Source organism: Trachypithecus francoisi, unplaced genomic scaffold (assembly GCF_009764315.1).
Source record: "Trachypithecus francoisi isolate TF-2019V2 unplaced genomic scaffold, Tfra_2.0 Lachesis_group18, whole genome shotgun sequence".
Classification (NCBI taxonomy): domain Eukaryota; kingdom Metazoa; phylum Chordata; class Mammalia; order Primates; family Cercopithecidae; genus Trachypithecus; species Trachypithecus francoisi.
In genome coordinates, this window is record NW_022681463.1 from 69309827 (window position 1) to 69325917 (window position 16091).

Genomic DNA, 16091 nt, shown 5'->3' on the forward strand with positions numbered 1-16091 from the left:
ATAAACCATTTAAAATTATAGCCGGGCGCAGTGGCTCATGCTCGTAATCCCAGCACTTTGGGAGGCCAAGGCGGGTGGATCACCTGAAGTCAGGAGTTTGAGACCAGCCTGGCCAACATGGTGTAACTCTGTCTCTACTGAAAATACAAAAATTAGCCAGACGTGGTGGCGGGCACATGTAATCCCAGCTACTCGGGAGGCTGAGACAGGAGAATCGCTTGAACCTGGGAGGCACACCGAGGTTGAAGTATGCCAAGATCACGCCACTGCACTCCAGCCTGGGCAACAGAGAACGAAACTCCATCTTTAAAAAAAAAAAAAAATGTGATAAAGTTATAATTAAAAGTCCAGTCATTTAGTTTTTAGTTTTTAAAGATTCATTCCAAAGAATACCAGTCAGTGATTAACTAAGATTGGCATTATTTGTATTATTTGTATAATTCGAGGTCTACTTAGGAGTTAAAAACAATGCTTGTTATATCAGAGAGGACACAATACAGATTATTGGTAATACTAGTGTTTTAATTATCTATTCTTGCATAACATCACCACCAACAGTGAGTTTCAAACAACATTTCCTATCTCATTTATATCTCATATCTGTGGGTTTGGGATCAGTGTAGCTGGGATTGGTTCTGGTGCTACAGTTATTCAAAGGTGTCACTGAGCTTGGACGACCTACTTCCAAGGTGGCTAACTTGTATGGCTTTTGGCCAGAGGCCTCAGTTTCTCATGTGGACCTATCCACAGGGCTGCTTGTGTCCTTGTGACATGGCAGCTGGCTCTTTGCTCCCTGCCCCCTGCCCCCCAAGCCACAGTGCCTTTGTGTTCTAGTCTCATTGTCACTTCTGCTATTTATTAGAAATCAGTCTCTAAATCCAGCCCACAAGGGGAGGGAAATTAAGCTCCACTTTTTGAAGGGAGAAGCACCAAAGAGTTTATTAACATTTTTCAAAACCATCACAATTCGTGCTTGAAGACTGAAAGAACAAACAGTGGATGTTGAGTTAACTCAGTTTAGTAGCTGCTAGGTCAGAGGTGGTACTTGGAATCTGCTAGGAGTTTGGAAGCCTTTCTGATGCTTGGAATGCAAAAAGGAGTGCGTTGGCTTCAAGTATTTCTTAAGTGGCTGAAGGGGAAAACTGCAACAAAGTATTAGGCAAGGCAAGGAGAAAATATTTCAAGGACAAAGTGATCATTGGTGTCTAGTGCAGCTCAGAAGTTAAGTATGGTAAGACTAAAAAGTAACCAGTGGAATTGAAACTGTAACTAGTCTTGGCAAGAATGATTATGGAGAATGTGGAGAATGGAGACATGAAGCAACCAGCTGGTAGCTACTTATACACCCTCACACCTCCGTTTCCTAAAACACATACAACCTTGAGTATTATTTATGCAGGGCTGATAACTTGCTTCCTTGTGGGCCCTACCCACTTCATATACCCGCTACCTATACCTTCATCTAAGGTATGGTTGAGTAGATCCTATACTACTGTGGTTTGTACCGAATACAACCAGTTTTGACTATTAACCTTGCAGTTACAAAGCCTAGACTAAGCCAGCTTGATTCTGCCACTTGGTGGCAGATGCACATGAAGGGGGAAAATAAGCAGGCAAAAACAAAACCAAAAAAAACCCAACTCTCAAAACTCCAGCAGGGCAATGAAGCTGTTAATATTTCGGTGAGTTGTTTCTATCTGGCAAAGAATTCTATTTAAAGAAGTTGCAAGGCCGAGCGCAGTGGCTCATGCCTGTAATCCCAGCACTTTGGGAGGCCGAGGTGGGCGGATCATGAGGTCAGGAGATCGAGACCATCCTGGTTAACATGGTGAAACCCTGTCTCTACTAAAAATACAAAAAATTAGCTGGGTGTGGTGGCGGGCACCTGTAGTCCCAGCTACTTGGGACGCTGAGGCAGGAGAATGGCATGAATCCGGGAGGTAGAGGTTGCAGTGAACTGAGATTGTGCCACTGTACACCAGCCTGGGCAACAGAGCGAGACTCCGTCTCAAAAAAAAAAAAAAGTTGCAACATGATGGATGTAAATGTTGGATGGTGGGTCAAGGGTAGAGTTCTGTAGTTAGTCATGCTCTTTTGTCCTGTCTACGTAAAGGGTTGAGGAAAGTCCTGTGGTAAAATCAATTTTTAGATTTCTATAATTTAACAAGTAGTGGTAAAAGATTTAGAGGTTTGCAGTATAAAATGAGGAAAAAAGTAAGCTGGGCGCAGTGGCTCACGCCTGTAAACCCAGCACTTTGGGAGGCCGAGGCAGGTGGATCACCTGAGGTCAGGAGTTCAAGACCAGCATGGCCAACATGGTGAAAACCCATCTCTACTAAAAATACAAAACCTTAGGCATGGGGGTGGGCGCCTGTAATCCCAGCTACTCTGGAGGCTGAGGCAGGAGAATCGCTTGAACCCAGCAGGTGGAGGTTGCAGTAAGCCAAGATTGTGCCACTGCACTCCAGACTGGGAAACAGACCAAGGTCTTAAAAAAAAGAAAAAAAAGGTTGGTAAATACATTTTTGTTTAAAGTTTGACTTAAAATCAGAAGGTGAAAGTCAAGGGATAAGATCTTGTTGATTTCAAACTTGGTCTTCAAAGTGACAGCCTGAAGCGGAGAACATTGGGAAATGAAGGAGGGAGATCTGTGATGACGTATAAGAGAAGCGATAATAACCAGCGTTCTTGAACGCCAGGATTGGACCCACTGTTGGAGTGCTTTTTGGATTGAGGCTGTGGCAGTCTTTGTTCTCCTTTTCTAGGAGCTCCAACCTTCCTCTTCTATTCGGAAGAAATTTAAGGACCTTTGTTATTCATGACTTTACCTCCTGTGGATTAAGACCATAGGCAGCTTTTTGTTTCTTCATCTTTTTCTTCACAAGTACCAGCTTCTGTTTTTCATTTCTTTCAGTCTTGTGTGTACATCCTTGTCCTGTGTCTTGCCTCCCTTCCATGGTTAGTGGGAGGTAGCCTTCCCTTGCATGCCATCCCAACCTGCCTGTCTTCACCACGCATTCTCATTGGTTGTGCAGTCAGCAGGAAGCTCTGACTCAGTAAGCAGTCAATCCCACTGTGAGGACAAATGAAACCGACAGCACTGACCTTCCCAGGGCCCAGTCAGGCAGCTGCCTGTAGGAGTTTGATTTGCCCTCCCCATCACTTCTGTCATTCTGTCATTGTAGCCTTCATTCTTTTGGCTTTAGCTTTCAGGTTCCCCAGGTGAAGCAGCAAATACATGAGGACTTTGGACCTCCACAGATACTAATTAATGCTCTAATCCCTGAAATGTGTATACATTACTTTCCATGGTAAAGGAAATTTGCAGATGTCATTCAGGTGTGGACCTTCAAACACGGGAGCTTATTCTGGATTTCCCTGCAGGCCCAATCTAATCACATGAGCCCTTAAAAGCAGAGAATAATCTACAGCTGGAGGCAATGATTCAATGCCCCATTGCTGCCTCTGAGATGTGGGGTTTGTGTGCAAGGACTGGAGAGAGACCTTTAGCCGAGTGTGGCTGTTAGCTGACAGCAAGCAGCCAGACTAAGATGTGGGCGTCTTAGTCCTACAAGTGTAAGGAGCTGGATTTTGCTAGACATCTGAATGCATTCTGAGGTAGGTTCTTCTCACAGCCTCCTGATGAGAGCACAGCTCACTGACTCTGTGATTATGGTGTTGTGAAATTAAGCAGAGAAACCAGCCAAGCCCATCCAGGTGCTTGACCTACAGAACTGTGAGATAATAAGTTTGTGTTGTTTTAGACTGTGAAATTGCTGCTAATTTGTGATGGCAGAGATAGGAAATTTAATACACTACCATATTTATGCCTCTGTGCATAAGTTATAATAAGCCAGCTCTTAAACTGAGGAAAGATGAGTTTAAAAATAAGGGCCATTTTTTAAAAATTGGAAATTAAAATTCTATAATGGACTGATTCTTTTATAAAAAACAATTACTAGAAAAGTGAAATTTTCAAAAAGCATAGAAAAGCCTCAATTCTTTTATTCATTTATTTTTGGTTCTACAGGATAAAATGGCTCTTTCAAAGTGCTAAGCCTCAATTCTTTTATTCATTTATTTTTGATTCTACAGGATAAAATTGCTCTTTCAAACTGCTATAAAAGTTTCTAAATACTTTTAAATATCTGTTTATCGCTTGCAGAGTTGTGATCTGTTTATAGACTGGCATCAGTCCACAGATAACATTTTGAGTAGGTAGGACTGAAAAAAACTCCCATCACATCCAATTTGTGAGGCTATAAGCAAATTGGAAGTAGGCTGTAAACAAATATCTAGGGATAAGAGACTCAGCATTGAATAGTTGTGGTTAACATTATGGTACTCACAGTTATGTAAATCTGTGAAATTGCCATTAACTAAAGAAGTCATGACTGTTGTGTGTCCTAGAGTCTAGTCAGTGGTAATACAGTAACACAGAAATCACTAAGTTTAGCAAGTTGAGAGAAGTATTGAAAGGGCCAGGAGTGACCTAAGCTTCCTGGTTCATTTGTTGCCAATTGTATTAGTCCATTTTCACACTGCTAATAAAGACATACTTGAGACTGGGTAATTTATACAGGAAAGAGTTTTAATGGACTCACAGTTCCACATGGCTGGGGAGACCTCAAAATCATGGTGGAAGGCAAGAAGGAGCAAGTCATGTCTTACATGGATGGCAGCAAGCAGAGAGCTTGTGCAGGGAAACTCCCCCTTATGAAACCAGTGGCTCACGAGCTGTAATCCTAGCACTTTGGGAGGCCGACGCAGGCGGATCACCTGATGTCAGGAGCTCAAGACCAGCCTGGCCAAAATGGCGAAACCCTGTCTCTACTAAAAAAAAAAAAATACAAAAATTTGCCAGGCATGGTGGTGTGTGCCTGTAATCCCAGCTGCTCTGGAGGCTGAGGTAGGAGAATTGCTTGAACCCCGGAGTTGGAGGTTGCACTGAGCCAAGATTGCACCACTGCACTCCAGCCTGGTGACAGCGAGACTGCATCTCAAAAAAAAAAAACCAAAAACAAAAACAAAAAACCAAAAACCATCAGGTCTCACAAGACTTATTCACTGTCACGAGAACAGCACAGGAAAGACCCAGCTCCATGATTCAATTACCTCCCACCAGGTTCCTCTCACAACACATGGAAATTGTGGGAACCATAATTCAAGATGAGATTTCGGTGGGAACACAGTCAAACCATATCACCAATGAAACACTAACATCTATTAATGTCTTCAATAGGAGTTGATTGACCACCAGTTGAGACCCTGCAGTTCATCAGTTGAGAGTGACAATTCCAGAGTGACCAGCTGAGCATGTAATAAGAAGGAAACTGGAGAAAAACCTCAACTACTTTACAATTATTCCTATTATTTGTTCTTAAAGCAGAGAAGCCTCTTTTTGTTTGTTTTTGATATCCTTGTTTAATGAAACTAGCATCGTTCTAGAAAAAAGATCTTTGTTTTAGTAAAAATGACACATACTCATTGAAAAAATAAACCTCTTCAAAACTGGAATGATACAAAAAAGTGCAGATAAGTAAAAATCACCTGCAATGCCAGAACCCAGAAATAACTAATGTTAACAGTTTTATAAACAATCTTCTGGTCTTCTCTACATATGAGTATATGTGCATAGATGTGAATACACTTTTACGTAAATAGGATCATATACATAATGTTCTATAATCTGCATTTCTTCGATCAAATAAGGATCTTTCCATGGCATCAAATATAGATCTACATAATTTTTAATAGCTGCACATACAAGAGAATGTATATATCATGGTTTATTTAACCTAGTCTTGCGTTTATTGACATTTGGTTTATATGTCTTTAACATTATAAATAACAGGTGAACACTCTGGTGCGTATGTCTTTCAGCACTTGGGTAATTTATCCTTAGGGTAAAAACCTGTAAGTGAAATAGCTATGTAAAAGCATGAACTGCTTTCCGGAAGGTCTCTCTTGGTTACTCTTCCATTCACAATGCACAATAATATTTCCATACTTGATAATACTGTGTTGCTAATTCCAGTGGGCAAAAACCAAGTTCTGTTTAATGTTGATTAATGGGCATTTGTGGAAGTGTATGTGTGTGTGTGTTGGTGTGTGTCAGTGTGTGACTTCCTTTTCATGTTCTTTGACTTTTTCTATTGACTGTTCATTCTTCCTAGTATCAATAACTTTTTGTATATTTGAGATTAACCACTTTTGCCTATTATGTATTATATATATATGTCATATGTCATTTTAAATATAATGAAATGTATTAGTCTTTATGGTTTCTAGTTTTCATGATATGTTTTGAAAGGCTTAATTGTTTTGTTATAAAGTCTGAACTTGAGTTATGAATGCAAATTTCCCCTCTGAAATGGCTAATCTGTTTCCCAAACACCATTTGCTTATCCCTTAAGGGATTTACTTTTCTCTGTTTGATCCATTTCCCACCAATTTTAAAATGTCATCTTTATCATATATTAACTTCCTGTATGTTCTTGCATGTATATGAAACTGGCACATACAGGGAGACTATTTAATTTTTACTTAAAGTAGGAGGTAGGAAAGAGATCTGTTGCAACCGTGACAGAGAGCGTTGCAGATAAAGCATTGTTTTCTTCTTCAGTCATTCACCTGTCAAACTTATCCCTGTTTATTTGTAGAAAATTTGAACTTTCCATTTTCCTAACATTCAACTTTCAATTGAATGACTCTGATTCTAATAAGAAAAAAAAAAAAAAGCTATACTATTTGATTCCACATGTATGACAGTGTGTGGGCTGATAAGGAAGAACTGGAAACAAATGACAGGTGATTCACTGCTTTGTGTCTGGTGTGCCATGACTCTTGAAGGAGGGCAGTGTTCATCTGAATCTTTTTGACTAATGCTTTTTCTTTCTCTGCGAGGGATGCTGAAGAGGGGCAGCTGAAGGAGCAGTCTTAAGCAAATTGGTCATGACTTTCTTAAATATTGTGATTTGATTGATATGGACCATTTTTTCAGTCTGTGAGAGACTTTTCATTATGGGCTAACTCATAAAAAACCGTAGACTTAATTCGCCCACACTGTTGGTTCTCCTGTGTTGAGTATCATAAGTCAGTGTGAAACCTTTGGTCTTTGTGGAAGCCTTGTGGAGACCACTGAACAGACTTGGAGCCGTATCTGACTCCCCTGCCAGCTTTCCTGACGTTCAGTGCCTATTATGGCCCCTCTCCATGGCATTCTCCTCTGTGGTTATGTGAAAGGAAAATAAATCACTAAGCCAAGGGAAAAGTCAAACTGGGAGCTATGTCAGGCAAACCTGCCTCCCATTTTATTCGTAAATAACATAGCTACATACCTCCCTCACAATTTGCCACAGATCCTCGTCCACAAGGAAATTCTCTGTGGACAAAGGACAGACAGAACTCAAAGTCACCTCTGTGAGACTCACCTGAGACAAATGCATATCTGATTGCTTCCTTTGCCCTATTGTTTATGTAAAAATGCAGATTCACTGAGCCAGACTGAGTTGTGTATTGAGTGGAAGGCTAATCAGGACTCAAAAGAATGCACCCTTATGTCTTTTTTTTTTTTTTTTTTTTTTTTTTTGAGACGGAGTCTTGCTCTGTCGCCTGGGCTGGAGTGCAGTGGCCGGATCTCAGCTCACTGTAAGCTCCGCCTCCCGGGTTTAGGCCATTCTCCTGCCTCAGCCTCCGGAGTAGCTGGGACTACAGGTGCCCGCCACCTCGCCCAGCTAGTTTTTTGTATTTTTAGTAGAGACGGGGTTTCACCGTGTTAGCCAGGATAGTCTCGATCTCCTGACCTCGTGATCTGCCTGTCTCGGCCTCCCAAAGTGCTGGGATTACAGGCTTGAGCCACCGCGCCCGGCCTCTTATGTCTTTTATCTACTTCTAACCTGGAAGCCCCCACGTTGAGCTGTCCCGCCTTACCAGACCGAACCAATACATCTCACATATGTTGATTAATGACTCATGTCTCCCTAAAATGTATAAAAGCAAGCTGTACCCCAACCACCTTGGGCACATGTCATCAGGGCCTCCTGAGGCTGTGTCACGGGTGCCTCCTTAATCTTGTCAAAAAAATAAAAAAACAACTTTCTAAATTGACTGAGACCCGTCTCAGATACTTTGGGTTAACGGTTCGGGTCTACCCTTTGAGGCCTGTTCTGGTGTACTTGACTGTGTACTGAGACCAGTGGCTTCACTGGGCATTAATACCACAACAGGCAACGATTTTGTTTTGTGGTAGGGTACTTGGCCTACTGCCCATTTTGCAGATGTGTCATTGCTGAGAAGGCACAACAGTAACGGGATTTTAAAAATTTATGCACTGTTACACATTGTCACTGAAATGCCAAATGATTTAGCTTCCGTTACTGTCACTCAGCCTTCTTACTTGAGCAGGGTTTGGCAAGCCAGTAATTTGGGGGACTTGTGAGTGAAATACCATGTGAATAAAATCCATTGTTTCCTTAGTGAGAAAAAGGCTAATTGACTTACAGGCTGTTTCTGAGGTGAGGAAGTTCCATTCACAAAACCAAAGCGAGCCAAAGAATCCAGTGTTTCTCAATTTAAACTGGTCAAATATCTGATATCTCTTTGAGAAATGGATACCCAGTGTCAATAATCCTATGAGGTTAATGGCAGTTAAACAATTTTTTGCTTAAACAGTAAATGGCAAACGCTATAGGGCAAAGCCTATTTGTGGTGTAGGAGGTGCTTGCATCAGTTGATTGGCTGTGCTGTATTCATGTGCTTTCTGAAATATCTGTGGCAGGGACAAAAGTTCCTATTTGGTGCTCACTTTGTACTTTTATTTTTGTTTCCTTTGCAGTTGCAAAGATCTTTTCTGTAGTCTCAGGTTATCTAATCCAGTGGTTCCCAGATTTCAGTGTACATAAATCTTTTGGATGCCTGCTAAGCATACAGATTCCTAGGCCCATACCCAGCTATTCTAATTCAGTTGGCCTGGCAGCAGGCATGTTTAATAAATTTCTTAGGTGATTCTAATGCATGTGTTCCTTTGAAAAAACAATTGGATTGGGTCAGGATGCAGGAGAAAAGGAATTGATACTGTTTTATGCACGTATTAGGTACTAGATCTGGTTATGGCAGGATGCCTCATTTCAGTGGTTCCCTTCTAACCTCTAAATACCATGTCCACCTATTTGAGACATAATATCCCTATGTTTGTGAGAAGCTGTGCTTAGGGAGTGATTCCTTCACTGTGAAGCTTCTTATTGTCCTTTAAAATGCTGGTACCCAGGAGCAGATATGATTTTATTGGTTAGCACAATGCTACTCAAAGAGACAGTCTCTGAAGCTGTTTGTTCCTGATTTGCACCCAGGTAAGGATCTTTTGCCAGGATTTAAGTCAATTATGTCATGAAGCGCACTATTTAGTTTGTCTGAAATATGTTTTTATCTGGATAGCAAGGTAGCAAGCCTTTTCCAATGGAGGAAGCTTCAGTGCTTTCATTTATATTCTGATGTAAGTTATCTTATTGCAGACTGGTAACAAACACTGTCTTTACAGACATTTGAGCCTTAGGTATGAATGGAGCCGCTTTGGGTGGAGGGATATCTCCATGATTGGGTGGGAAGAGGTCCAGAAAAACAACATTGAAGTCACCAAATACTAACTGTTCACTAGGCTTGGCTGTTATAAAAGTTGCCAAAATTCATGCTTATGGTTTGACTGGATTTCTTTTCTCTGCTTAGTATGCCCTTCAGGAGAAGTGCCAAAGAAAAGACAAACCCAATTATATAGCCCAAAGAAGAGGATTAACTTAGTTATCTGCAGCTTCTGGATTGACTGTGAAGTCTGTTTGAAACTGGGAATGTTTGGCCAGTAAAATGTTTCCCTAAAAAACTTGAAGCACAGAGTCTTTGTGGGGACTCTCATTAGTATTTTTGACCATCAATTTAGAAGAAATATTCTGATATTACTATTGCATTACCATTACTTTATCTAGATTAAATTGCTTCGTTTCTTAAATGGTTCAGTCTAAATGGGCAGACTTGATAATAAATAATAACTAAAAGGATTAGAAAGATTCTATGATTCTAGAATTCTTTCAAGTACACAGTTATTTTAGAGATCCACTTCCAGTATTTATTCACTTCATTCAACAAATATTAAGTGCACACCTCCTCTGTGCCACACAATGTACCAGGGCTACATGGTATACAATGATCAATAGGATACATGGTCCCTTATGGTGTTTGTAATGTAGTGGGGGAGATACAAGCAATTAAATCCAAGTCAGTGTGTGAATAAATATATAACAATGAATTGTGAACTTAATATGAAATGAAAAGGCAAATAGTTTAATAATTGTCAGACATAAATTTCAGTTCAGCTGAATTCAGCAAATGGTTTTTGAGCATCTATTTTGCGCCAGGCACTGTGCTCGGTATTATGGATACAGAGATGCATACGAGAACATTCTTGTCCACAGATCCACTTGGCACTATACCTGAGTAACACCTACCCCTTTCCTCAACTCCCATTTGATTTTGTTGGTTGATTTGTGTAGGTTTGGCTATTTCACCTGCTGTTCATTCCACACTCTTAGTGTGTAACAGTGAAGTAGGACTTTCTGGTACCTGTTTGTCTGCAAATGTAGAATCAACTCTTGTGTTTGTGAATTTGACTCAGAGAAAATCTTTAAATGATTTGGCCTTTGAGATGCCCAGCTGAGCTGCTGAGCTGACACAGGCTCAGCAGAACTACGAACTGTTGAACATCTATCATAAAATTAGAGTCTTAGATTCAAAGTGATCACAGAATGTGCTTATTTCTTCCCTCACCTTCTTTCCTCCCTCCCTTCCTTCCTCTTTCTCTCTTTTCTCTTTTTTTCTTCCTTCCTTCCTTCCTTCTTTCCTTCCCTCCCTCCTTTCTTCCTTTTCTCTTTTCTCTTTTTTTCCCTTCCTTCCTTCCTCTTTCTCTTTTCTCTCCTTCCTTCCTTCCTTCCTCTTTCTCTTTTCTCTCCTTCCTTCCTTCCTTCCTTCCTTCCTTGCTTCCTTCCTTCCTTCCTTCTTTTTTTAGAGAGTGATGGCATGATCTTGGCTCACTGCAACCTCCACCTCACAAGTTCAAGCAGTTTTCCTGCCTCAGCCTCAGGGTCTCCCTATGTTGCCCAGGTTAGACTCAAACCTCTGGACTCAAGCAATGCCCCTGTCTCAGCCTCTTAAGTAGCTGGGACTACAGGCATGCACCACCAAGCCCAGCTTGCTCATTTATTTGTCGTATCTGGGTGCCTTCCACATACTAGGCACTCTTCTAGGCACAGAGTGATAGCAGTGAACAAAACAGACACACACCCCCTGCCCTCATGCAACTTGCACCTCACCCAGCATCTAACATATCCTGACAGTCGGTCATTCCTTTCAATGTAAACATCTTCACTGTCAGGGAGCTCATTTCCTTATGGGGAGTTGTCTCATTTCCAGACAGTTTGAAATATTGAAAAGCTTTTTATTATGTTGATCCCAAATCCTTTTCCCTGTAGCTTTTACCTGATAGTCTGACTAAGGTTCTGTCTTTGAACTAGTTTGGAAATAGCTAATCCTTCTTTCTGGGAACCCTTCAAATATTTGAAAAAAATACTTGTGTTTCTTTTAAGCCTCCCCATTTTATTAGTTGATATAGAGAAATATGTGTAGATGCGTGAGTACTTGGATATAATCTAATAAAGCAATTGCACCTTGAATTTTGCTTGTTGGGTTTATTTGTCCTTTAGTTCTCAGGATCTGTGAAGTGCAGGCATGTTAACCATCTCTCCATCCACGGTTGAAATAGAAACTTACCCTTTCATGTGCAGTAATTTGATGCTCACAACAATCCTGTGTGGCAGGTGTTATTATCCCCATTTAACAGATAAGAACGCTGAGATGAAAAGGTTAAGAAGTGGTTACCCTGTGTCTCATAGCCTATGACCTGAACCAGGCCTTCTGCCTTCAAATTTTATGTTCTTCGTTTCTTCTTCTTTTTTTTTTTTTTCATGTAGAGACGGGATCTTGCTTTATTGCCCGGTCTGCTCTAGAACTCCTGAGTTCAAGTCAACCTCCTGTCTCAGCATCCCAAAGTGCTGGGATTACAGATGTGAGCCACAATGCCCAGCCTCATGTTCTTCGTAATCTGTTACTACCCACCTCCTTCATACCTTGCTGGTCTTAAAGTGGAAGTGATGTTAGGCTTTAGAATTTCTGTCATCTGATAGTGGTTGCTGGAAGAATAGTGAACTCAATCTACAAAGGATCCTTTTCTGCATATTAGGAGAACTAGATCAGAGGGCAGTTCCTAGTGGCGCCCACTGTGCCTTACCACTCCTGGGATTCGTTTTACTTATTCCTCTTCCCTGCTTCCCTTCATTTCCCTGCTTTTCCTCTGTATTCTTTGTTTTTCTGTTTGCTTTTCTCTTCTGCTAATACATAGGCTTTACTCTCATGGTCTGAGCTCTGACTGCAGAGCTAAAGCATTCTTTGTCATTGGCACAAGCAGTGGCCAGACTCCAAGTACCTCTGGGTCTGCAGAGGAGGTGCAATAAACATATCCGTTAAGCCACCAAATTGAAAAGTATTCAGAGGAAATTGCTCCAGCAATAGATTCTATGCTCCAGTTTAGGGGGCAGTGAGAAAATCCCACACAAAGTATAATATACAGCTTAGTAAACTACAGCAAAGCCGGAGGGAGCTTTGGTTAAGGACATAGATACCAAATATGTCATGGGATGGTGCTGCTATAGCTTGGATATCTGACCCTCTAAACCTCAAGTTGAAATTTGATCTCCAGGATTGGAGGTGGGGCCTAGTGGGAAGTATTTGGGTGTTGGAGGAATCTCTCATGAATGACTTGGTACTATCCTTGAAGTAATGAGTGAGTTCTCACTCTGTTAGTTCCTGTGAGAGCCTGAGAGTTGATTGTTAAAAAATGTCTGGCACCTCGCTTCTCTCTTTCGGTTTCATTCTTGCCATGTGCTTTCTGCACATGCGGCCCCTGTTCACCTTCCAGCATGGGTGGAAGCAGCCTGAGGCCCTCACCAGAAGCAGATGCTGGCTTCATGCTTCTTGGATAGCCTGCAGAACCATGAGCCAAATAAACCTCTTTTCTTTATAAATCACCCAGCCTCAGGTATTCCTTTATAGCGACATAAATGGACTAAGATAGTGCTGTTATAATCATATTCCAGAAAAGCTGTTAGTGTTGCATGGGAGTAGAAAGAATGCCAGACCTTATGAGAAGGAATGAGACATGAGGCGGCATAGGGTAAGGAACATCTTACCCCTTGATTTTCAAGGATTAAAAAATCTCTTCTGTCTCTGGCTAAAAATAACTCCAGTAGTTCACTGATGTTGTACCTTTAATCAGTGAGGAATACATGTCTGGGTAGCAAATAACTTATGCAGAGTAAGATTTGTGCTTACAATTTGCTTTCATTTTACTATAAGCCATCACCTTAGTTCAGCATTGGCCAGGATACTGCTTTTGCCTTTTTAGGCAAGATAGTGCTATCATTAAGTGTCCAGGAATTAGCTGCTTTTTCTCATATGGAAATCTCTATCACCCTGAAAGACAGCATCAGAGATTTATTTTCCTCAACTTAAACTAAATAGTTCTTTATGGGTTAAAGGTTCTTTCCTTATTTTCTATGGTGATACCTAAGATCCAGCAAAAGGGCATTTGCAGGAGGGATCGTTTCTTTCTCTGAGCGATAGAGCTACTACTTACCTCTGTAACTCACTGTATTTCATATTTCAGTTTTATTTATATTCGTCTTTCAACAAAAGGACTTTTGGTGGCTACAGCAAAAGACTTGCAGTTCCATTTGGTTAAAGTAGACACTTAGTAGGAAATGGGGAGTGCAAAGATGTCTGAGGCATGATTTCTGCCCTTTAAGGAGCTTCGAGGGAAATACAGGAAAAACACCTTACCCTTTTACTAGACTGTAGCTTTCACAACGATATGCTCAGGGTGCTGAGGGAGAAGAGATGGTGTGGAGAGAGGGAAGGCTTTCAAAGCCAGATCTTGAAGCAGGAGTAGGAATCTACCATGTTGGGACAGGTAGGCTGGAGGGACTGAGCACACGTGGAGAGGGGAGACACTGGCTTATGAGCAGGTACCATGTGCCCAGGGACACTAGCCTAGAAACGAAACATTAGGATAGAAGCAGGGAGGAGGAGCCCCTAGGTGATGAAATATGAAGGTAGTGGTGTTCCTCCACTCATTTCTGAGCTTCCAGGCAGCCAGTAGGGCCCAGAGCTCAAAGATCTTTATGAGTAGTTATTCTTGAATGATAGAGAAAGGACACTTACTTCTACACTTCACACCTGTAAGGTGAATTTGAATTTGTTTTGTAACCACTTGTTGTGGGACTTGGAGTCGTAATCATTTCTTCTGAGCTTCAGCCTTGTCTTTCAAAGGTACTTTAGATTTTCTACATGTAATGGTGGCAGATAAATCCACTAGCTGCCAAATAGATGGGAAATGACCTATGAAAACCACAAGTGGCCCAACAAATGGTACGTCTTCAATTTGACAGCACAAAGGAATTATTGGTTAGTATTTCATAAGTTGAATCTTTTGTTTTATCTGACCTGGAATATTAGTATTAAAAGACTTAAGCTTTTATTTGGAAATAATTCCATACTTACTAGAAGTTGCTAAAATAAAAATAGTACAAGGAATAGTCATGTACACTTTACCTAAATTTGCCTATTCTTAACATTTCACTCCATTTGCTTAATCTTTCGCTCTCTCTTTCTCTTCCTTTCTTCATGATGTTCTTTGAACCAATTGAGAGTAAGCTACATATATCATGGCTCTTTCCCCCTAAATGCTTTGAGTATTTCTTAAGGATAAGAATATTCTATTGTTTTGTCCACAGAACAGAAGCTGAAAAAGCATACTGCTTGCATTTCAGGTGGATAGTTTATGGTTTATTCTTCAGCTTTAAATTAAACTGATTAATTCACTTCAAGACCTTAAATTATCTTCATTGTCTTCTCTCCTTCATATAATACCTTAATTTTTTTATTGTATTTTGTCCTTTTGACCAAGCTATCAGGATTGCATTAGCTCTATAATGTGGTAATATTGATGAGATATTAGGTTTCAAAAGATTCTTCCATTATTTTGAGAAAAGAAAAATGAATTTTATAGGGCTTGTCCTATGCTACCTCAAAGCTTAAAATTAGATTCTCTTTAAAAGCACTTGTATTAGAGATTAGCAGTCATGTCTCCAGTCTTAGTCTATAAATATAGGAGAATCTCCTTACCCTTAAGGTCAGTTATGGCAATATACTGCTTCAATTCTAGTGTAGTTTTCATTTCAGGGGGCAAGTGTACAAGGAGTTGGCCCAAATTTTTAGTAAAATTTGTGATGTTTGTATGTTAGCTGGCCAAAAAACTGTGGGTTTATCCAAGTTTACAATATTGAGAACTGAGGTTAACATTTCATGAAGGAAGCATGTACTGTATGGAAGTAATTTTTTTAAAAAAAAAGTATAGTCATCTACATTTATTTTTTTTTTTTTTTTTTTTTTTTTTTTTTTGAGACGGAGTCTTGCTCTTTCGCCCGGGCTGGAGTGCAGTGGCCAGATCTCAGCTCACTGCAAGCTCCGCCTCCCGGGTTTTACGCCATTCTCCTGCCTCAGCCTCCGGAGTAGCTGGGACTACAGGCGCCCGCCACCTCGCCCGGCTAGTTTTTTGATTTTTAGTAGAGACGGGGTTTCACCGTGTTAGCCAGGATGGTCTCGATCTCCTGACCTCGTGATCCGCCCGTCTCGGCCTCCCAAAGTGCTGGGATTACAGGCTTGAGCCACCGCGCCCGGCCCATCTACATTTAAATAAAGAATTCTGGACATGTTAAAAGTAAGGATGGCCAAATGTAAATAATGTAAATTTCATGACTGGGCCAATTAAGAAAGATATCTATCTATCTATCTGTATGCACATTTAATGTGTAACTTTTGTATGCTGAGTGGTACATTTTTTAATTTGCTTTTGAGGAATTTAATAAGGTGTAATAAATTGTGTCTTTACTTTAGAAAAACTCTTTTAAGACAGATGGAGGCAACAGGGATGT